The sequence below is a fragment of the Lynx rufus genome, unplaced genomic scaffold, assembly GCF_022079265.1.
Source record: "Lynx rufus isolate CCGP_SWC_20201006 ecotype Redwood Valley unplaced genomic scaffold, mLynRuf1.p SCAF_13, whole genome shotgun sequence".
Taxonomy (NCBI): domain Eukaryota; kingdom Metazoa; phylum Chordata; class Mammalia; order Carnivora; family Felidae; genus Lynx; species Lynx rufus.
In genome coordinates, this window is record NW_025814827.1 from 21,811,639 (window position 1) to 21,835,030 (window position 23,392).

A 23,392-nucleotide genomic window follows, 5' to 3' on the forward strand; every position below is an offset into this window, starting at 1 on the left:
ACCAAAGTCAAAGAGAGCCAGGTAAGAAACATGTAGATAGATTTAAGGAAATGGGCATGAAGTGTGAAAACTTCGGTTTTGCATGTTGATGCTCATCAGAGAGCATCCGCCATGGAAGAAGCAATATATAACCAAGTAAACACAATTATTTGGTCAATTGTAGTTGAAATGGAGATAACGCGTGGACTCAACAGCATGGGCTGTCATTCACCAATGTTGATCCACGTACTAACGCTGATGAATGTTCAAAATCACAGCAAGAGAAAATAATGCCGAGCACCTAATTCATCTTTTAAGATCAACTTGCCAGTTGGTAACAATTAATTACATTGAATTTCTATTCTAGAAAGGGAAATGCTTCATTTTAACTGAAATCAACACAATTGCAGATATTAATTTGCTTTTCCCACCCACATAATTTCATCTTAGACCAAAAGGATTACTTCACAGTAGTGGATATGCAGCAGTGGGCTCATGACTATGCATTTCACTAGTTCTATGACATACTGCATCAAATCCCAGAAGCTTCTAGGCTGATAAAATTTAAAAATAGCCTTTGAAGAAATATTTGTAGTGCCAGTTTAGAAATGATACCTTGATAGGATGGGACACTTCAGAATGTAATATACGTTCTAAATCCATGATCATCACATGATATTGTGTCCCCAGCAGACAAAATACATATTTGGGAAGCAAGTAGTGGCCCTACTTATTATCACTCTCAATGTTCTGCTTGGAGTATTTGTACTTTACATCCCTACAATTTTGTTTTCTGTAATTATGGAGCACTTGGTTCCCAGAGAAGGACTGCTTCTATAAGGACACAGTGAAAGAACTGTGAATCTTAAAATATGGTTGCTACCTGGTCACTTTAACTTATGCCAGGAAGAACTGATTCTGATCATTAGAATATAGGGCTGAAATTACACTATGAGGACAAGAAAGAGTATGTCTGGCACCCAAATAAGCCACTAAGGAAACTCCTCATAATGCCCTGCCTAATTTGATGGGAAACGGTTAAGCATGGCAAAATGACCAAAGGCTCAGACCCCTCAAGGAGGGGTCACCCCACCAGTTAAGTCACCTACATTATACAATCAGAGGTGCTAGCCAGGGAAGGTTTATCTATAATACAAGGTAAAGGAGAGAGATGATGTGTTGCAGTCTTAACCATACAGGCCTACCCCAAAAAAACAAGAAAAATCTCAATCTAACTTTACACCTAAGGGAACTAGAGAAATAAGAATAAAAGAAGCCCTGAGTAAGCAGAGGGAAATACATAGTAAAGATTGGAGTAGAAATTAATAAAATAGAAAAGATCAATAAAAGTAAACACTAGTTTTTTGAAAAGGTAAGAAAAATTGATAAACCTTTAGCTAGACTCACCAAGATAAAAAGAGAGTACTCAAAAAAATAAAATCAGCAATGAAGGAGAAGTTACAATGCAAAGGATCATAAGAGATTATTATCAACAATTATACGCCAAAAAAAATTGGACAACCTAGAAGAAATGGATAAATTTTTGCAATCATACAATATTCCAAGATAATTAGGAAGAAATAGAAATTTTGAATAGACCAATTACTAGTAAGGAGACTGAAAGGCTTTACTGATGAATTCTACCAAACCTTTTATTATCTACCCTTCTCAAGATTCCAAAAAACTGAAGAGGGGCAACACTTGCAAACTCATTTTACAAGGCCATCATTACCCTAATATCAAAAGCAGACAGACATCATAGACTCACAAAAAATTACAGGTCCATATTTCTGGATTAACATATATTCCAAAATCTCAACAAAACATTAGCAAACTGAATTCAACAATGTATTAAAAGGATCATACAATATAATCAAGTAACATTTATCCTAGGGATGCAAAGATGATTCAAGATCTGAAAATCAATCAACATGATGTACCACATAAATATAATACATAAAAATTAATTAAAAATTACTCTATTAAATAAAAAGGTATAAAAATTATATGATTGTCTCAGTAGCTGCATAAAAATCATTTGACAATATTCCACATCCGTTTATGGTAACAATTCTCAACAAAGTGTAGATGGAATGAACCTCAACAGAATAACAAGGGTAACAGGAACAAGACAAGGATGCCCACTCTCTCCACCTTTATTCAACATAGTATTCATAGTATTGGAAGTCCTTGCCAGAGCAATTAGGAAAAAAAAAAAGGCATCCAAATTGAAAAAAATGGACAAGTAAAATTGTTATTTTGAGAATGACATTACTTTGTGTAGTATAGAGAAAATTCTAAGGACTACACACACACACACACACACACACACACACACACACACACACACCTGTTAGTATAAATAAATTCAATAAAGTGGCAGGGTACAAAATCAATATACAAAAATTAGTTGTATATGTAAACTAGCAACAAACTATTAGAAATAGAAATCAAGAAAACAATCACATTTACAATTGCATCAAAAAGAATAAACCATCTAAGAATAAACTTAACCAAAAAGGTGAAAGACCTGTACACTGAAAACTAAAAGTCACTGATGAAAAAAAACTAAAGAAGACACACATAAATAAAAAGGTATTCCATGCTCATGGTTTGTAATAATATTATTAACATGTCTATATTATCCAAATAAATATACAGATTTAATGCAATCCCTTTCAAAATTTCAATGGCATTTTTCATAGAAATATCTTAATATTTGTATGGAACCACAACACTCCAAATAGCCAAAGAAATCTTGATAAAGATACAAAGCTGCAGGCATCATGATCCCTGATTTCAAACTATATCACAAATCTAGAGTAATCATGACAATATAGTATTGGCATAAAATAAGACACATAGAACAATGAAACAGAAGAGAGAGCCCAGAAATAAACCCACACATATATGATCAATTAATTTACAACAAAAAAGGCAAAAATACATAGTGGGAAAGGATAGTATCTTCAGTAAATGGTGCTGGGAAAAGAGACAGCCACGTATAAAAGATTGAAGCTAGATCACTATCTTACACCATTACACAAAAATTAACTCAAAATGATTAAAGACTTGAATGAAAGACCCAAAGTCATAAAACACCTAGAAGAAAACATGGGTGGTAAGCTACTTGACATTGGTCTTAGTGACAAATATTTGGATTGACACCCAAAGTAAAGCCAACAAAAGCAAAAATAAGTGGGTCTACATCAAACTGAAATTCTTCTGCACATGGGGCACCTTGGTGGCTCAGTCGGTTAAGTGTCTGACTTTGATTCAGGTCATGATCTCATGGTTTGTGAATTTGAGCCCCACATCAGGCTTGGTGCTGTCAGTGCAGAATCTACTCTGGATTCTCTGTCTGCCTCTCTCTCTGCCCCTGTCCCTCTCAAAAATAAATATTGTAATAAATAAATAATATGAATAAAATGCTTTTGTACAGCAAAGGAAACCATCAACAAAATGAAAAGACAACCTACTGAATGAGAGAATGTATTTGCAAATCATATATCTGATAAAAGAATAATACCAAAACTACATAAATAACACATGAAACTATGTAGTATATATAGCAATTTGATTTAAAAAATGGACAGAAGACCTGAGCAGAATTTTTTCCAAAGAAGACCTAAAGATGGCCAATAGTGACATGAAAATTTGTTCAATATCATTAATCATCAGGGAAATGAAAATCAAAACCACAATGAGTTATCACCTCACACTTGTTAGAATGGCTATTATCAAAAAGACAAGAAATAACAAGTGTTGGTGAGGATGTGGAGAAAAATAGGACCCTTGTGTACTGTTGGTGAGAATGTAAATTCGTGAAGCCACTGTGGACAATAGTGTGGAGGATCCTCAAAAAATTAAAAATAGAACTACTTTATGATCTAGTGTATCTACTTCTGAGTATTTTTTAAAAAATACATGTGCTCCTATCTTTATCACATTATAATGGCCAAGATACAGCAACAACCTAAGTGTCTATCAATGGAGGAGTAAATAAAGAGGTGCGTGCACATATATGCACGTGTGCACACATGTGCGTGCACACACACACACACACACACACACACAACGGAACACTACTCAGCCATAAAAAGAATGAAATCTTGCCATTTGCAACCACATGGATGGACCTTGGGAAAATTATGCTAAGTGAAATAAAATAGGTCAGACAGAGAAAGATAAATACCGTATGATTTCACTTATATGTGGAATCTAAAAACCAAAACAAATGAACCAACCTCATAGATACCAACAACAAATTGGTGGTTGCCAGAAGGGAGTGGGGTTGGGAGGATGAGCACAACAGGTGAAAGGGGTCAAGAGGTTCAAACTTTCAGTAATAAATCAAAGGTTTCCTAGCATCTAATAATGCTTTCAGCTAGTTGGTCTGAGCCTTGTAGCTGAGGAGCACAGAAATGCTTAGCGCTTAAAACACAAAGTTTGTAAGGTAAACAAATTTTGTTTCCAACAACCTGGCCTCTTCTCTGTTCATCTTTTCTGTGCTACCAAATGATGAATCCTTTCTCTGCCTCACGTGTCCAATTACTCAAGTCTTACCTTACCTACCATAACTTTCAGGAAAGAATCTGATAACTAGATGTTGATAACTGGCGCAGCTTAACTCATTTACTCATCTGGGATATTTGGAAGAATTTTAGAATAACAAAGCATCAGTAGTCTGGGGGGAGAAAAGTAGAGTTGTTTTTGTTCTCATTTCCAAATGTGACAACTTCATGGCCCTGAAATCTTACCAAATAAACAAATAGTACTTTTGTACTTCTAACAGTTTCTTTTCCTTGAAACTATTTTGTCATTCTCTACAGGTTCCAACTTCACTAGTAGTAAAAAGTAAATCCACACACACAATAAAAAGGAAAGTGTAAAGACAATTTCTAATTTTTAGAAAGGAGTGTGATGTAGGAAGTATATGTGCATATACTACCACTGAAACTTTTAAAAATGTAAGATTTAAGGGGATCCTGAGTAGTTCAGTCGGCTAAACGCCTGACTCTTAATTTCAGCTCAGGCCATGATCTCATGGTTCATGAGTTTGAGCCCTGCTTCAGGTTCTAGGCTGACAGTGTGGAGCCTGCTTGGGATTCTCTTTCCCTCTCTCTCTGCCTTTATAAATAAGTAAATAATAAACTTCTAAACATTTTAATGAAAGATTTAAAATTTTTATCACACAGCATTAAAGCATGACTCTAATATGTCCTTTATATACAGATGGGAATAAACCAATTGAAGCTAGTTTTTTGGCCAGCAGAGAGCAAGACATTCCCCCACACTCCTGCATTTAATCTTCCTAATCGTTTGTTGCATTATCTTGATAGTTTTGTAACTGTTTATTCTTTACTTATGGTCTCTCTTTCATATATGGCCCTGTGTATACATGGGATAATTATCTGAATGTATGGATCAAAGAATTACAAAGTAGTAAGGGAATGCGACACAAAACAGCTGTGTTTTAATAGGGAGAAGATTCTGCGCGCGCACACACACACACACACACACACACACACACACACACACCCCAGAATAAGTGACTGGGTTAAGGTGAGGAAACAGATATTCATAGTTGTCATGGCTCATTTACCTTTTGGACAAACTGGCCTATTCTCCCTTTCTGATTTGTCCCCCATTAAAGGGGGACATTATCTCATTATCCTGCTTAAGGATGGTGGGAAGGACGACTGAAATAAACAGGAATATAAGCTTAGACTTTTCAATCCAATACTTCCTCTGATTTCTGTATTATGACAGTGCTAGAGATCTCTGCCAAAACTGAGACGAAGGACGACTGCAGTGTTACATGTTAGCACCTAGCACAGGTCTTTTTAAATGTGGAAGACAGAATGACCATACTGCCTGTTGTTTAAAACAAACCAACAAAAACTCTATTATGCATCAGTATAAGCAACTTTACATTAAAAAAACAGGTATAATCAATGGAGTGATACTTACATTACAAAAGTATTGAGCAAATTTTGCCAAAAAAAAAAGAAAAAGCCACTTCTCTAGAGAATTTAACATTGACATTAGCTTGCAGATGATCTATATACCATCCATGTTTCCAAACTAACAAATACTTGAATGCATAATCAGAAATAATCCTCCCTCTGGTTTGTATCTGGCTGTATTTGTAATAGCAGAAGAAAAAAAAAGCTGGGGCGCCTGGGTGGTTCAATTGGTTAAGCGGCCGACTTCGGCTCAGGTCATGATCTCATGGTTCCTGAGTTCAAGCCCGGTGTTGGGCTCTGTGCTGACAGCCTGGAGCCTGGAGCCTGCTTCGGATTCTGTGTCTCCCTCTCTCTGCCCCTCCCCCACTCACACTCTGCGTCTCTCTTAATAAACATTAAAAAACAATTTTAATAAAATAAAATATCAATAAAATTTGTTTAAGCTTTATCTTTTGTTATTAACAATGTCAAACACAGGAAATTGTTGTACTGTATCCATCAGAATCATTTTAATTCACCAGGGTTTTCTGTCTTTCTCTTTAATATATGTAAGCATTCCATCGGTTTGGCAATGATAACGGCACACGCCTTACTGTCAAGGAACTCACAGTCTCATGAAGAATAGAAAAGAAGACAGTTATAGGCACTAGCAATTAAGACCAGACTAGATGGTGAGGGAGACAGGTGTCAGGAAAGCCAAATCTTCTGGCCCCTGCACAGGCAATCACACATTAAAGCCACACAGACACATCTTGTCTAAAACTGAACTTGCTTCACTTCTCCTGCAAAAGCTGCTTACAGCTCTGTAATTAACCCAGAAGGAATCCCCTAGACTGCCAATGTTTTAAAGCTCATCTAATTAGGACAAAGGCAGCAGCTCAAGAGGCAGGATGTATACCTCCCAGTCAGAAAGGTACAGGAGAGGTCCCTCAGGCAGCCTAAGGCATACAGCAAGAACAGAAAATGTGCACATGGTCATTTTGGTGTGCTGGGGTTTCTGAAAAAGCAATTTTATGGACATGGTTCAAACCCAAACTTGACTTTCTCCTATTGTTTGTGACACTCATGCCCCATCTTATGTAGCTATCTGCAGAAGCCTCAGGACCCTAAGATGAATTTCAGTAGTGATCTCAACAAAATTATTAATATAAACCTAGTATCCATAAATATTAAAAAATGTACTCTTTTTCAGACAGAGTTTATTCATGTTTTCCTCCAGTAGGATTCTGGCTTTGAATTGCTCTTTTGGGAAGAGAGATGGATTTTGCTTCACATTAATTTTTCCCCTTGTTCTTTATGACCAATTGTTTTTCTCTTATGATATGAGGTGTTAGGAGTCAGGTCTGTGATCTTGGTACAGAATATTTTCCTCAATACTAATAATCGATCCATGTAAGAGTTAACTTACTTTCTAAAGGTTATTTCTACTACATCTCAAAGCAAAAAGAATTCTAATTACCCAGCCACCTCTCACCATTAACACTGTGTTATTTAACTAAATAGGAAATGCCTATTTATCCCAAACATCTACTTACCAATTAGAAAGTATTAAGTAAACACCATTTGTGCTAAACATAACTTAATATTTTATAATGTATAAAGCACTAAGGGGAACCCTTAGAAATCTCCCAAGCTATCATAATGAGTATGTATCATTATTATACAGTACTGCAGACACAAGAGGGTTTTTTAATCTTTAAGTAGTATCATCACCTACAAATATCTATTATATTTATTCTTTTTTTTTTTTCAATGTTTATTTATTTTTGGGACAGAGAGAGACAGAGCATGAACGGGGGAGGGGCAGAGAGAGAGGGAGACACAGAATCGGAAACAGGCTCCAGGCTCTGAGCTATCAGCCCAGAGCCCGACGCGGGGCTCGAACTCACGGACCGCGAGATCGTGACCTGGCTGAAGTCGGACGCTTAACCGACTGCGCCACCCAGGCGCCCCTATTATATTTATTCTTGTTCCAAAGTTACTGGCACCAATTAATTGTTTAAAAATATTTTAATTCATGATAAATAGGAATTCACAAGACCTTTCCATTAGACTCCAAATTGCTTGGTTTTCTCATTAATATTTAGAGACATACAGTAACAAATTTCTTTGCATAAAAATATGAATAAGCTTTACTTTTTAGAATGTTTTCATCTGGCACTAAACAGTCCAGTAAATTATCTGTCTTGTAGGCATTTTAGATAACCAAACTGAGAGACTGAGTTCACAATAAAAAGGGAAACACGATATGGGTTAACTAAGAAATAGTTGAAAACCAGGCATGCAGAAACTATAACTACTTTGATATGTACCTCCCAGATGCTCCTACCTCCCAGGTGCTCCTATACTTTTTTTAAAACTACATCTGGAATTTTATAATTCTAATTTGACACTTGAAATTTGTGTCATATCTTGTGAACTTTATAATTTTTCTGCATTCTGAGACACATCTTCATTCTCATGGAAGGAAGCTCTATATTCCAAACACAACAATCAGCAAATTATATTTTGCACATAAGGCCTCAAGTACAGACAACTGGAACCAACTGAGAGAAACTCATCAAAGCTTATAGTGTCAAGTACATTAAGTGAAAGTTCACCAACGAACACAAAACTCACAAAGAACACTTACAAAGTCAGGCTCAAATTTACTTTAAGTTCTAGAGTTTATGATACTTTTCCCCTATTGGGCAGCCTCTTTCCTTACTATCATTACTGAGGAATTTAAAGATTTCAAGCTCAGCCAAGGAATTTGAGCATATTTTGGCTCAGACTCCTCATTCACTCTTTTTGGGGAAATTCTCCTCCAAAATCAAATATTGCAGGTGTAAAGCATGTCTATAATTAGCCAGATTGCCTCCTCTGTCAGAAAAAAACAGATGCTCTAAGAATTCCTTTCGAAAACTAAAAAAACACCATTGGAAATTCCCTGGATTTCTTTCCATAATTGTGGTTATTGCTGAATCCTTTGGAAACTAGATACCACAAAGCAGGAATCAGGGTGATTAAGACCAATAAAGTGGATGGAAGTTGGATGTGCTGCAACAGTAAATTGGATAGCCATAAATCACATGCTAGATTATCAGGCAAGATTCACATCAAAAGAAATGAGGGAAGATATAGGACCCCTAACTGAAAAAAGGTAGTACTTAGTCTAGAGCCCTTGGTCAAGAACAGGAAGACACACACCAGAGAAATCGGACATGGATCTGTAATGTGACATGGCTCCGACCTAGGAAAAGTCAGGCAGGAACGTCCCTTTTTATTCATCTTCCACCTCTCTTGAAGCTACACTTCTGCCTTTCAGTGGTTCTGTTCATGAGCTACGTGGGCGGGCGCTAGATCCTGACATCTGCCATAGAGCTACTGAGGGCCTCATGAAGTCAAAATTCTGAAAACTGAGAATAAATCAGGGTTACTGATCATACCCTAATCTCTCTGCTTGTTCCCAGAAGCATTTTGTAGTGGCAGACTCCTCACAAAGCCTCAGTGATCTGTAATACTGAAAGTCATACATGAAGAACACGTATAAGAACATTGGAATCCCAGGGCCATTGATTTCATCAAAAAAAAAAAAAAGGTGTTCAAACCTATTCCAATTTGTTCTAAAAGTAGTTGCTAAGGTAATTACTAACTTAGGTCACAAGAGAGGCTTAGGTTTTTTCTTCTGACATTGTTTTTCTTTTTGTTATTTCTTTGTATACTAGTCTCTCTCCTTCCCTTACTTGTCTTTTCCCCTATTAACTAGTAATATTATAGACTTTAAATTAAATATAAAAGCAAACAGATTTACTGATTACTCACTCTCTATGTATAAAGTAGTGAAGAATATGAACATAATTAAAATTAATAATAGCTAGTATTCTTTGGACACCTAATCTATATTAATTTTATTCTTGTAAAAACACTTTGAAGCAGTGCTCTTTATGATGCCATCATCTTCTGATTGAGAAAACAGAAATTTTGAACAATTTGTCAAAGTTTACACAGATCGTGTACTTAATTGCCTTATAGTATTGCTAAAAAAATTTTTTTTAATATTAGGTGGAATAATAAATATCTAAACTATACATCAAGCCCAAAAGCGAAATCTCATAAGAAAGCCCATGATGCATTAGCAAATGAATCCTGCAACTAATTCAGTTTGTAGGATTGTATAAAATCTCAGTGTTTGGAAACTGAGTATTGTGTTTAATTGGGTCAGAGACTGGGTAAGAAACTGGAAGTAAAACAAAGCTGGAAAGGCAGTCTGAAATCTTGCTGTAAAAGAGTTAGTTGTTTTTCCATACTAAGTAGTTTAGAATGTTGTATACAAAGTGGTGTCCTTGAAAGTTTTTGCACAGAGAGTGACATATGCAATGATCAAGGCATTTTTTAGGACAATGAATCTGGCAATAGCAGGCAGAACAGATGCTAGGAATAGAGGCTCATAAAGATAGAACAATTGGAAGATCGAAGCAGTATTTTAGTCATAAAGAGACAAGAACGTGAACTAAGGTGGTACAATAGGAAGAGGAAAGAAAGCATGGCTAGAAATGATGTACCAAAAAGAAACAAGATTTGGTCATCAATACAGATCATGAGGAAGAAAAAGGAAGGGAAAATAACTTGAGATTTGAGCGTGGGAGACAGGAAATTAGGAAAAAGAGCAGTTTGGAGGAGACTAGAATGCAATGGCTTTACTTTGGGGAGACATGTAATGCAAATCCCCTTAATGACTTAGTATAGGCCACTAAAGAAGTTCAGTTCAGCAGGACAGAGAGACAGAGGAACAAAAAATTGCTCCTAACTCAAGGCTAAATGGAGGAAAAAAGCAATTGATGTGGGAATTTATTGTAATTTCTTTTATTTATTTATCAAGCTTTATTTTTTAAAAAAAGATGTTCTTCTACTGTCCAGTAATATTGTGACAATTTATTGGGTACTTAAGCATTATCTTCTAATCCTATCAATTATTGTCCAAGAACTAAAATTAAATTTTAATTTTTACAAGTTGGAGTTTAATATACATATTTTGCCCGTCAACTAACCTTCTTTGAAATTAAGACATAAATAGGTTTGAGAAGTTTCCCAAGTTTGCCCCTTCAGCAATGAGAGGGCCCTGCAATTGCCTTCTAGCATATTCTTACAAGTGTGCCCATCCGGAAGGAAAGACAGCTGGATAGAGAGGACAAATCTACTCATGACTAAATACACATACACTTTAATTGTAAATTTTTTTATTGTTTATTTTTGATAGAGAGACAGAATGTGAGTAGAGGAGGAAGGGGGGTGGGGGAACACAGAATCGAAGTAGGCTCCAGGCTCCGTGCTGTCAGCACAGAGACCGATGCAGGACTCGAACTCATGGACCATGAGATCATGACCTGAGTCTAAGTTGGACACTCAACCAACTGAGCCACCCAGGCGCCCATAATTTTAAATCCTCTCAATAAAATGTTTTATGAATGACTCTAATAAAGTGAGCAGGTAAGCACCTGAATACCATCTGTTTCTTGCAACAAAATGGCAGCACCTCAAAATCTATCAGAGCTGCAGCAAATATTTTATGCCTCACCAACACAGGGCTGTATACACAATATGCAGTTATCTGGAATACGATTAAGCTAATACTTATCATTGTCTCGTATGTCAAAGAAAACACGTTGACCAATTGTGTACAAGTCCTGAAAGCATTAATTCTGCTTCTTCAGTTTGTCAGGCAGGAACTGATATTTATTAACCTCTCACCTTTGGAGAAGCAAAACAGAATCAAGTAATTCTGTGACTACATTTCAAATAAAGTCAACTCCATAGAGTCTGCACTATGTAAATTTCACAGAATTTGAGTCTAAGAACTGAGTCTTCATGAGCATCAAAGTCTTTTACAGATGAGAAAACCAATGCTTATAAAAGGACAGCCCCAGTTTACCCAGGCAGTTGGAGACTGAACCAGGATTTGACTACCTATAGCATTTTTCTACTAGACAGCAAAATGCAAGGGACTCTGGCCTAAATGTGCAGATTCTCTATTTTTATCTGATTGACAATTTTTACTAAATAGTTCTCACTGATAAAGCATTTGCTTAGGGTTTTTTTCGGGGGGGGTGGGGTTGTTTTGTTATGTGCCACTGAATAAAGACAGGATTTAAAACATGTCCTCTCTTCCAATGTTTCTAGGATCACATCAGCAGTGTCCCTGCTCAGAAACATGCCTCAGTGATTGTGCCCAAGTCATCAGTTCTTCCATCTATGAAACAGAAATAGTCATCCCTATCTGAAAAGTACTCTTTTTCTTTTCTTTCCCTTAGTTTTAACATACCTGGAAAAGCTAGCTCTGGCATGTCTTATTTCAATTTATGAAACAAATGAGGCAAAATATTTTCATTTAAAACATGTTTTTGTCTATCAAAAAGACATATTGCACTTAGCTTCTTAAGAGCCAGAATGCTCAGAGGAAAAAAAAGTGTATTTTACCTTGAACATAGGACTTAGACCAATGGAGACTGGCTGTTGGGAATAGAGACCATCTGAAGGTGAAGTTGTAAAAGTCTAAAGGAGACAAGAAAATATTTTAGAGGAAAACCCATCTCCTGGGATCACTTTTTAAACATACTTTGCAAACCGTGAGTATAATTTATTAAGTTGAGTTTATATCTTGCTAACCAGTATTTATTTCCAGAAAATACTTTAATTTACTATGCAGGGAAAATAATATAAAATACTTGCCATATCAAGATCATCATATTTTCTATAGGCTGGGGCTAAATGATGTAACTAGGATATGCAAGAGATAGGAAACATTTATCCCTCTTGGATCACAACCATTTTCACAAGAGAAGGAGAAATGATTGACTTCACTTCTACTTCTCCAGAGAACTTGTGATCTAGAGGTTAGAAGATGACCTTTCCTCCTATGTTGTCAAATACACCACATGAAGCAAACAGTGGTGTCATAGCCATTATCTCTACAGAGATTATAGAACTGAGGGCTCAGTCTTCTGCAGGCTCAAAAGCTACTAACTGAGAGGGCTATTAATAAGTACCACCCCCCTTTTATAGGTTGGAAGGGAACTGGAGTTTAGCCATCCAAGCACAGAAGAGAACACTTAAGATCCAGAAAAGACTTGTAACAATAACATTACAACAAAGGATGCAAGTTTCATTCCTTCAATTTGCATTATGGCTTGTGTGGTATTATCTTAAAGGTATTATCGAATAAGTTGATATTATATATAAACTGTAACAACATTAGAACGTGGCTTTTTATCTGTAAGAGGGTGGTTTAGAAACAAATTTGGCATATATTTAAAATTCCGAAAATTTCCAGCTGAACAACAGGTATGTTTTTCTCAGGTAGAAAGGTGATTCCCGTTTCAAAAAATCTGGAGAAAGTCCTTCCAAGAGTAAAGACTATGAGATGGAAAGAATGAAAAACAAAAGCTAATGGTATGAAAACTAGAAGATGATATACAGGTGGCATTATGTCTCAAAAAACTTACGCTAGGGACTTTACAATGCATTAGCCGAATAGGTCAATGGGACTGGAAGTGCATGGAGTATGGGAAAAAGAGCATTGGTTCTCAAACAAGTAGTTCTGTGTACCACATACTTCATAGCTTTGTAAAGACTAGCTACCATAGAAAGGTGATAGACAGCCAAGGAAGGGAAATAGTTTACCTTGTTAATAATAAGTACATGGTAAGTGAATTTTCTAGGCTTATCTAACATGTTCATCTCATATTTCAGATGAGCACATGGTGATGACAATTTCTAGAAGAACTTTCCAAATCCCTGTAGTGGAAGCCTCACAACAAATAATCAAATGCTAGGAAATAAACCTGTACCTGTTTATTCACTTTCAAATTCAAGTTCACAGTTCGACTGAAATTATACTTAGAATTCCATTGTGGTCTGAACTGGTAACTTTGTATGTGAGAGTTTTGAATATTCTTTTAAATTATCTCAGCTCAGTTCATTCATCAGTTTGAAAAATAATCATTTAATGGATTCAGTGAGATTACTGTAGTGTCATTGCTATTGTGTTTCATCTACAGATGTTATAATGTTTTTCATACAAGATGTCAACATAAAAGAAATACACAATTTTTTCCATACCATACTAATGAATGCAAACTCAACTTATGCCCATCTTTCAAATCACCCTTCTGGCCCAGTAACTGCTTGTGATTATTTACCATATTTTGATATCGTTGTGAAACGATATCAAGGGTGAAATTTTGAAATACCTGATTTACCCATTTTTTCTTTGTATGGCCCAAATCAGTGCTCTGTATTGCTATCATGTGGCAAAAAAGAGGTTTTAATTTTAAAAGAGCAAGATGGTTATTTACTTTACAGTATGCATAAATTACAGTTTAAATCTCATTTATTTCTACTCCATTTGGAGTTTGAAATCTTAAGAAAATACTAGTAACAATAAAGTCAGTTTCTAGAGCTTTGGCATTAACTCTTTGTATTAAGTCAAAAATCTGTAATTATTTTGATATTTATAAAAAGGTACCAAACTTTCCCATTCTTTTATTTCTCCCCTCCAGTAAAGCTCATTGAATTTGAATACATGTATGTTTTAATGTATTACCAGTTGTACCCACTTTTATGAAAATAATGTACTCAAGTATAAAAGACTGCAAGATTTTTAAAAGCACTATATTTACTATTAATTTAAAAATAAGATAAACTTATATTCTTACTTTTTAAAGAAATGCAGAGTATTTCCAAAATCTCATTTTTATGTGAGTTACCCACCCACCTCTTTCCTTTTTCCCTTTAAGCCTAATAAAGAAAATTGACTTTAAGCTTTGTCATTTCAGCCTAAGGTACTAAAAGGCAGCCAACGTTACTATTGTTGCCCTTTCTCTTTATTATACAAGTATATCGATGATGTAATTGCAGAAGTTAGGGTTTACTCGAGCTGTTGAAGCAAAAGGATTTTTTTAAGACTGCCTCCTTCAGCACCACAGAACAATTGTAAAACAGAACCAAGTATACAATTTAAGCAATTCGTCTCTTGAAAGCAAATCCGCAGGATCTTCGTCTTGAAGGACTGATCAAGAGGTCGAAATGCAGAACCACTGGTAAAGCTCAATTTGCTCCAGACCAATGCTGAGCTGGAAAAACACTTGAGCAACACAGTGCTAGTGTATGGCATTTTGGCTTTTAACCCCTTCCTAGAAGCCTTCAACTTTTATGATTGGGTCTACTGTTGCCCCCCAAAGCCCACAGGATTAGGAAACATCTCAGCCTTTTATCTCAGCCTTGTTTGTCCCTAAGCAGATATTCCCCTGAAAGTTGAGTGAAAACTAAGCAATCATTTATCATTCTGCATTTCAAATAAAGCAATGATTGAGAAGTCCATGATCCTACATAGAGCCACCCATATCATTAACACAGAAGAGCTGAACATTTACAAATGTATCTACTACACTAGGAGAACCCTCATGGCTGTGATTCAAAGTGCAAACAAAAAGAAACAACAAGAAAATACAGAAACAAAATCACATGCAGATGAGGCAGCGCATACAGGGAAAAGAACATACCTGAGGGATTCTCCTTTTAAAAAAAAAAAATGTACACACCAGCTGGGCTGTTTCTCCCCTCCTTTTGGAGTGTATGTGTTTTCCCTTCAGGAATACCACTTGGAATCGTGTTTCTAGTCTCCTTTCCTTTATTCAGCCACAAATAGTTAGAGCAGGAGAGGAGGCTGCATCCCAGCGATCCGACTCAAGTGCAATCAGGCATGCCTTTGGTCTGCAACGGTGTCTGTTCTTGTCAATTCTATCGTGCTCCCCAGGCAGCAGCCTCCAAAGCAATTTTACAACTTAGCTGCTGGCATGAAACTGCCTTTCACTCTCCTCATTGCCAAATTGCTTCGGCAGCTCATTTCTCATCCCTGTCTCTAAGAAAGCAAACCAGGTTGTCTCCCGTGCGTTGACGAGCGCCAAGGTTCATCAACAATTGAGGGTGAGGAGCATCTCGGCTGAGTGCGTGCAGGGAACTTCACACAGCGCGGGCCACGGCTGCTTTGGGGAATGCAGCACAGACACTGCGATCCCCCAGCCTCCTCTGCCCAGAGCGCCTCGGCTCCCTCTGCTGTCGCCCCTGCTGCTGTACAGAGCAGCTCCTCCAGGCTGAGCCACAGCCCCTGCTCACGGAAAAGCACCGTGGCCGCTGCCAGGGGTGGCCGGCGTCACCACCACACTGACAACTAACTGTGGGACGCAGCTTCATCGCTGGGGAAAACGCCTGGGTGCCAGAGCTTCCTCAGCTTTTTTTTTTTTTTTTTTTTTTTTTTTTTTTTTTTAAATCACGGAGAGATGACCTAGGAGACAACTGTGCGGCCAATTCTGCTAGCTAGCTGTGTTTGCAGCCTCTTTGATAACGAGAATAATTCAAAAATTACTGGTTCAGATGTAATTGGCTGTGCTTGGAATCATGAAAAGTACACTGCACACAGTCTAATTCCCAAATAGCCACTGAGAGGCAGCTGACCGGACCCCGTATTTAAAGGGAATAGATGCTGGGATCCCATCCCAGATGCTTTTCTTCTTCTTAATGTGTGGAAAGCCATTTGAAGGTGATTCTTTAAAAATCTGAATTAAAGACACGTACACAAATCAAAGTGGGAAATGGTGGAAACTTAGAGTAATACAAAGGTTTTGCTTCTCACTTAGACCGTCTTTCCATTTGATGTTAATGTTCTAAAGATCTGGCTGGGAATTGGACAGACTTGCTTTCTTTTTTAGTTTTGCTGAGTCGAGGAGGTGGAGGGAGTAACAGCTCCCACTTTCCATCAATAAAGCATTTTCTATCCTCTAACCCTCCTGTTGAAACAAACAAAAAAAAGTACTGGCTCTTAAAATAGAGCCTTCAAGAAGCTCAAGTCCTGGAATAATTTATAGATTTGAGGCTGCATCTGGTCTGTTATCTTTCTTCTATCTACTTTCCCTCACATTTTAGAAAATAGATGGGTGTTTCCAGGACGGAAGAATAGTCAATGATTAACAGATTAGACAGTAGAACGTATAGATTTGTGTGGCATTTTTCAGTACACGTAAGGATACATGGGTCTGACCAACTTTAGAATGGACTCTACCTTACCTGAACATGTAATATTCCCTCATTGACAGCAAACCCAACAGCTAAGCTTGACAGATCATTTTTGTCAAAACCTGTGCCAAACCCATTCCACCCACTACAGGTGACAACCAATAACACCTCTACAATTAAAAATAACTGCCCCCAATTCAACACAATGTATGTGCCAGGTGCCAGGAGCTGAGCTCTCCCCACTCCTGGCTCTCAGCCCCACCTTTAGCTCACAGCCACACAGCTTCCTCAACCGGCTGCTCAAGTGACTGTTAATGGACTTGAGCATCTGCTCGAGGTCTAATGAGCTGCATCAGGGGGGCAAACACTAGGGCAGCATGATCCCTGCCTTCAACAGCTCCAGAGTGGTAGGCAGGACAAAGCTTTGCTGCCCCTGGCTGTAAGCACACAAGAGGAGCAAAGGAAAACTGTCAGATCTCAAAGTAGGTAGGGCAAAACTTGACTTTTTTAGATAGAAAAATTCAGGCTAGCCAATATACTGTTTTGAAGAATGCCCTTCAATACACAGAGGAAAGAACACCTACTTATAGAGGCTTTTTCTTCTTTTTTGGGTGTACAATACCCAGAACAAAGTGCTGAAGCTATGCTCAGTGGAGAGCCCCAGCACCCGGAATAGTGCAATGTAGAGGAGACCTCAGTCAAGTAGGGTATAATGTCAGTGGATTAAATGTTAAAACCTAACCTATAGAAGCAAATACAGGTAAGGTGATCCTATTCCTGTGCGGTTGTCAGAATGTGTTGTATGTACTGGGATGAAAGAGGAGTCCAAGTATTGCTCTAATTCAAATAATCTCGTAGAGGAAACAACAACAGGGATGGTGATCATCAGTCTGTTTTTTAAGAATATATCTTTCAAGAACGTTCCAAAGTTAGTGTGTGTGTTCTGATAGATGCACTGCTTAGCTGTTATCATCAGGATCGTGGTTATGTATTTCCAAATGGAAACTATTTACATCTCTGAGAGTGGCAGGAATCATGTATCTGAGGGACACCAGATGCTAATAAAGTATGTCACTACTGGAGAGAATGACAGAGCTTTACAACTTTATTGACCTGCAGGGACATCAAAATCTGTAACAGTATTTCCTTGGCTCTTGATGGCTAGTTTTCATCTAAATACTTGATTTGAATAATATATAATCACCATCATATGAATACTGCAATCTGTTAGAGTTCTACACATTCTTATCAGTAAGACACATTCCACTTTTGCAAGAACTTATCAAATTCTTGAATTAGTAACATAAAACACAGGATAGGAAATGAGCGATTTCCATTTATATACTTAACACCTCTAGAGATACGTACATGCCCCAAAACTTACTCACAGATGGATTGATTGAAACTGTAAGATAATTTCTGCTTTAAATCTTTCAACAGTAATTTCAGGAGGCGAAAACCTCTGGGGTACCCATGAGGTACTCATCTCCCATGTCCCAAGACATAAGGTGGGCCAGATCATTTGTCTCATTTATGGTTCAGGTGGGAGAAGAACCATTCTGGGTCACTGGTCATTTTTTTTTATTGGTAATAAAGCCTAACTAAACCAAAAAGATCAAGTTAAAGACCTGTTCTTATAGAATTCTGTTACTGCCTGTTCATTTGGCTTTAAGCAACAGAGAATTCTTGAAAAAGCAGGAATCAACCTTTTATGTATTGAATTCCATTTTCTGTTTTCTAGAAAACCTTGCTCTTTATTTTAGGGAGATGGTAACCAATCACTGGACCTATTAAAAAAAAAACACTCAACAGTCATTGGTTCCCTGTTTCCATTTAGATGAATTGGTGAATTGGATTAACGTTAAAATAATCAACATAGTCAAGACAAAAACATGTTTACATCAAAATTATTAAGTTGTTTCTAGCTTTGTATAACTGAATAATGTATAGGCAAACAAATAGTTGGGAATAAGCCATCACACAGACTGGAAAGATTTGCAAAATGTTCATTTCAGGATAGTAAAGCACACACTAAGTTCTATTCTTGAAGTTTTCCATTAAATTAGAAGTCATGTAAAAATTGTACCTTTGAAATGAAGTAACACTGTGTAACTTTGGAGACCAGGTCATACAAGTACTGCAGCTTTCTTTTTGCCCACTCTCTCTTGGTTTGCTCACTCTGAGTAAAATTCGCTGCCATGTCCTAAGGACACTCAAGCAGCCTAGAAGGAAGCCCGTAGGACTAGTACCTAAAGTCCCCTCCCCATTGCCAGATAGGAACTGAGACTCCCTACCAACAGTCATGTGAAAAAGCCATTTTAGAAGCTGACCTTCTACCCACATTCAAGCTTTAAGAGGACTCCAGCTCCTGCTTACATGTTGAATGAAACTACCTAAGAACCCCTAAAGCACAAACACACAGTTAGGCTCTTCTAGAATTTTTCACCCATGAAATAATGTTCATTAAAAAAAAAAGGAAGAAATATACTGTTAGAATTTCCAAAGAGAAATTAGATTGACTATTCTTCAACTTGTGGATTTAAGTACACTATAGGGTCTTAAGATGCAAAACTTTTACTAATTCAAAAGAGTACATGCACCCCTAGGTTTATAGCATTATTTACAAGAGCCAAGATATGGAAGCAACCGAAGTATCCAGTGATTGACAAATGGATAAAGATGTGCTATACACACACGTACAATAGGTTATTATTCAGCCATAAAAGATTGATATCTTACTGTTTGCAATGACATGATGGAGCTAAAGAGTATAATCCTAAATGAAATAAGTCAGAGAAAGACAAGTATCATACGATTTCACTTGTGGAATTTAAGAAACAAATGAGCAAAGGCAAAAAGAAACAAACCAAGACAAAGACTCTTAAGTATACAGAACAAAATGATGGTTACCAGAGGGGAGGTGGTTGGAGGATGGGTGAAACAGGTGATGGGGATTAAGGAGTGCACTTGTCATCATGTGCAACAGCTGATGTATGGAATTGTTGAATCAGCATATTGTACACCTGAAACTAATGTAACACCGTATGTTACCTATCTAGAAATAAAATACAACTTAAAAGAAAAAGATGTGGAAGTGTGGGGTTCAACAAATTCAGGAACAAGAGGAGAATGTCACACTTCCCTAGTCAGTATTGCTGGCTCTCTTCTCTGTGCCCTCTTAGCAATTTATAAGCCTCTGTGGTGGTAGTAGCTTAGTATAAGGTATGTTAACAATTAATTGACTCTTTACCCTAAGCCTTTATGGGCTTGACTGCCAGAGACCTTGGTTCATTCATTTTTGTATCACCAATGTCCAGTTGAAAGACTCATGAAAGGTAGGTTGAGTTTAGTTAGTAGAGCAGAGCTAATGAGGCTAAGGACATGGGTTGAGTCCCTGTGTAGCCAATTAGCTTTGTTCTATTCCTCGGAGCCTTAGTTTCCTGTGTTTGTATGTACTATGAGTTCAGTCATTATGTTACATGTTTCCTTTTTTTAGCTTTATGGATTCTCGAATGCTTATTTCAACTTTGAGCAAAGTAAAAATTATTATTTTAATGATTTATATTTGCTTGCTAAATGTTTTATGCCCACTAGACATTTTCATATGCTTGACAACAAAGTTCATACATAATTTGATCTTGCAGAATATTAGAAGAAATGTCTCCGATAAAACATTTATATACACAGTAATAAACCAATGATTCTTATATTTTCCTTCCAAGAACAGTAATGATTTCTTTTCTTGTGAAAATTAAGGAGTATAATTTTGAATCATATTACCTGCCAGTATTTCAGGAGTTATTTAATACATGCTAATCATTCCAAGAGCAATGAAAATGACCTCAATAGGAGCTCCATGATGACTGAGTGAGAATCATTATTGCCCAGAAACTCATAGATTCAAAATTCATGAAGATATATGCTTTGTCCAACAGGTGTCTTAAAACCATTTTTGGATTAAAGTGATTTTAATTGCCCAGTTTCTGTTGTAAGCAATGATTAATGACTCATACTAATAGTGTTTTCCACCTAAATTAATAATGGTCTAGGATGCATACAAACCATAAAGAACAGATTTCATTGAAATGGTCTAAAATACTTTCATCAAAAATATATTCACTTAGAGCATTTTATTTAATGTAATTGGACATTTTTTCTTTTACATTACATTCATATTCTGCTCAGTTTCCTAGTTGTTTTTCTCCAGAGAACACATCTACACACTCTGCAGTCCTGGAACAAAAAAAGCAAAAACAAAACCCTGATTTCTGGTTTGGAGCCAGGGAGAAAGACCCTCTGTTAACTATCATCAGAAGTGTTGGCTCTAGCTTAACTGTGAACTATATTAACTTTGTCTTTAGAGCTTTTCACTTTCCATGTCTTTGCCCTTTATTTATTCTTCGGCACTTCTTTGGTTACTTTGGCTATTCTACTGAGAAAGACTCTGTAACTAACCAAGGCTATGTTTTAAATTAATCAAGTATGTCACTTGGAGGAAGAGAAAGTTAAAGCAATGAAACCATAGTCTTTTTAGGGTAATTCAGACATCATAGCACGTAGATACAGTTGGTAATTTTGATTTATGGGGCGTCTATAAAATGAGGTGAAATGAAGAGCACCTATAAATTTATGTGTTTGTTTTATAGATTAAATACCTGAAAAATATAAAGAGTTTGACAGAGTATCAGCCATTATTGTTATCATCATCATTATCATTAATTTAAAAGTGCTTGGAAGAGGAAATGCTGTACCTTTGGAAGGTGGGAGAAGAAAGTAGTATCTTACAGCATCTTATAAAAATTAAAAGGGAGATCATCAAAGTTTCCCCCATGCAGATGAATTTACCAGTTTTCCAACATATACCTCGAAATAAAGTAAGCATTTTTAAATTTTTTAAATGTTTTTATTTATTTTTGAGACAGAGAGAGACAGAGCATGAGCAGGAGAGGGGCAGAGAGAGAGGGAGACACAGAATCAGAAGCAGGCTCCAGGCTCTGAGCTGTCAGGACAGAGCCTGACATGGGGCTCGAACTCGCAGACTGTGAGATCATGACCTGAGCTGAAGTCGGATGCTTAACCAACTGAGCCATCCAGGCGCCCCCAAAATAAGCATTTTTAACAACTCTGGAAAGGTATTCTGCTTAAAAAACATGGTCTTCTTAACACCTATAATTTCAACAGCCAGTAGACACTTTTTTTGGCACTAATAGATCATCCTATACTAAATTAAAAATACAGCTGCCCGTAAATACTTTCTCCCATTCTGTATGTTGCCTTTTCACCCTTGATTGTTTCCTTTGATGTGAAATTTTTTTTTTTTTTAATTTTTTTTTTTCAACGTTTTTATTTTATTTTTGGGACAGAGAGAGACACAGCATGAACGGGGGAGGGGCAGAGAGAGAGGGAGACACAGAATCAGAAACAGGCTCCAGGCTCCGAGCCATCAGCCCAGAGCCTGACGCGGGGCTCGAACTCACGGACCGCGAGATCGTGACCTGGCTGAAGTCGGACGCTTAACCGACTGCGCCACCCAGGCGCCCCTGATGTGAAATTTTTAAGTTTGATGTAGTTTCATTGGCCTACTTTTGCTTTTGTTGCCTGTGCTTTAAGATGTCATATCCAAGAAGGCATTGCCAAATCCAATGTCTTGAAGATTTCCCCCCATATTTTCTTCTAGGATTTTTATAATTTTAGTCTTCACACTTAAGGCCTTTAATCCACTTTTAGTTAATTTTTGTATATGGTGTAAAGGTCCAGGTTCATTCTTTTGCACGTGGTTATCTAGTTTTCCTGACACCATTTGTCGAAGACTATTGTTTCTCCACTGTGTGATCTTGGCACTGTTGTCAAAGATCATCTGACCAGATACAGGAAGTTATTTCTGAGCTCTGTATTCTATTCCATTGTTCTATAGGTCTTGATCTGATAAAAGGTTAATATTCAGAATCTGTAAGGAACTTTTAACAACTCAGCAACCCAAAACAAATAACCCAATTTAAAAATGGGCAAAGGATGTAGTGCCTGGGTGGCTCCATCAATTAAGCATCTGACTCTAAATTTTGGCTCAGGTCATGAATTCATGTTTCATGAGTTTGAGCCCCGCTTCGGGCTCTGCACTGACAGTGTGGGGCCTGCTTGGGATATATTCTTTCTCTCTCTCTCTCTCTCCCTCCCTCCCTCTCCCTTTCTCCCTGTCTCTACTCTTCCCCAGCTCTTTCTGTCAAATAAATAAATTTTTAAAAAATGGGAAAAGACTTGAATACTCCAAGAAGATATACAAGTGCCCAACATATAAAAATGGCAAATATATGAGACATATACAAATAGCAAGCCTATGAAAATATACTCAAGGTCACTAATCATTAGAGAAACGCAAATCACAACCACAATGAGAT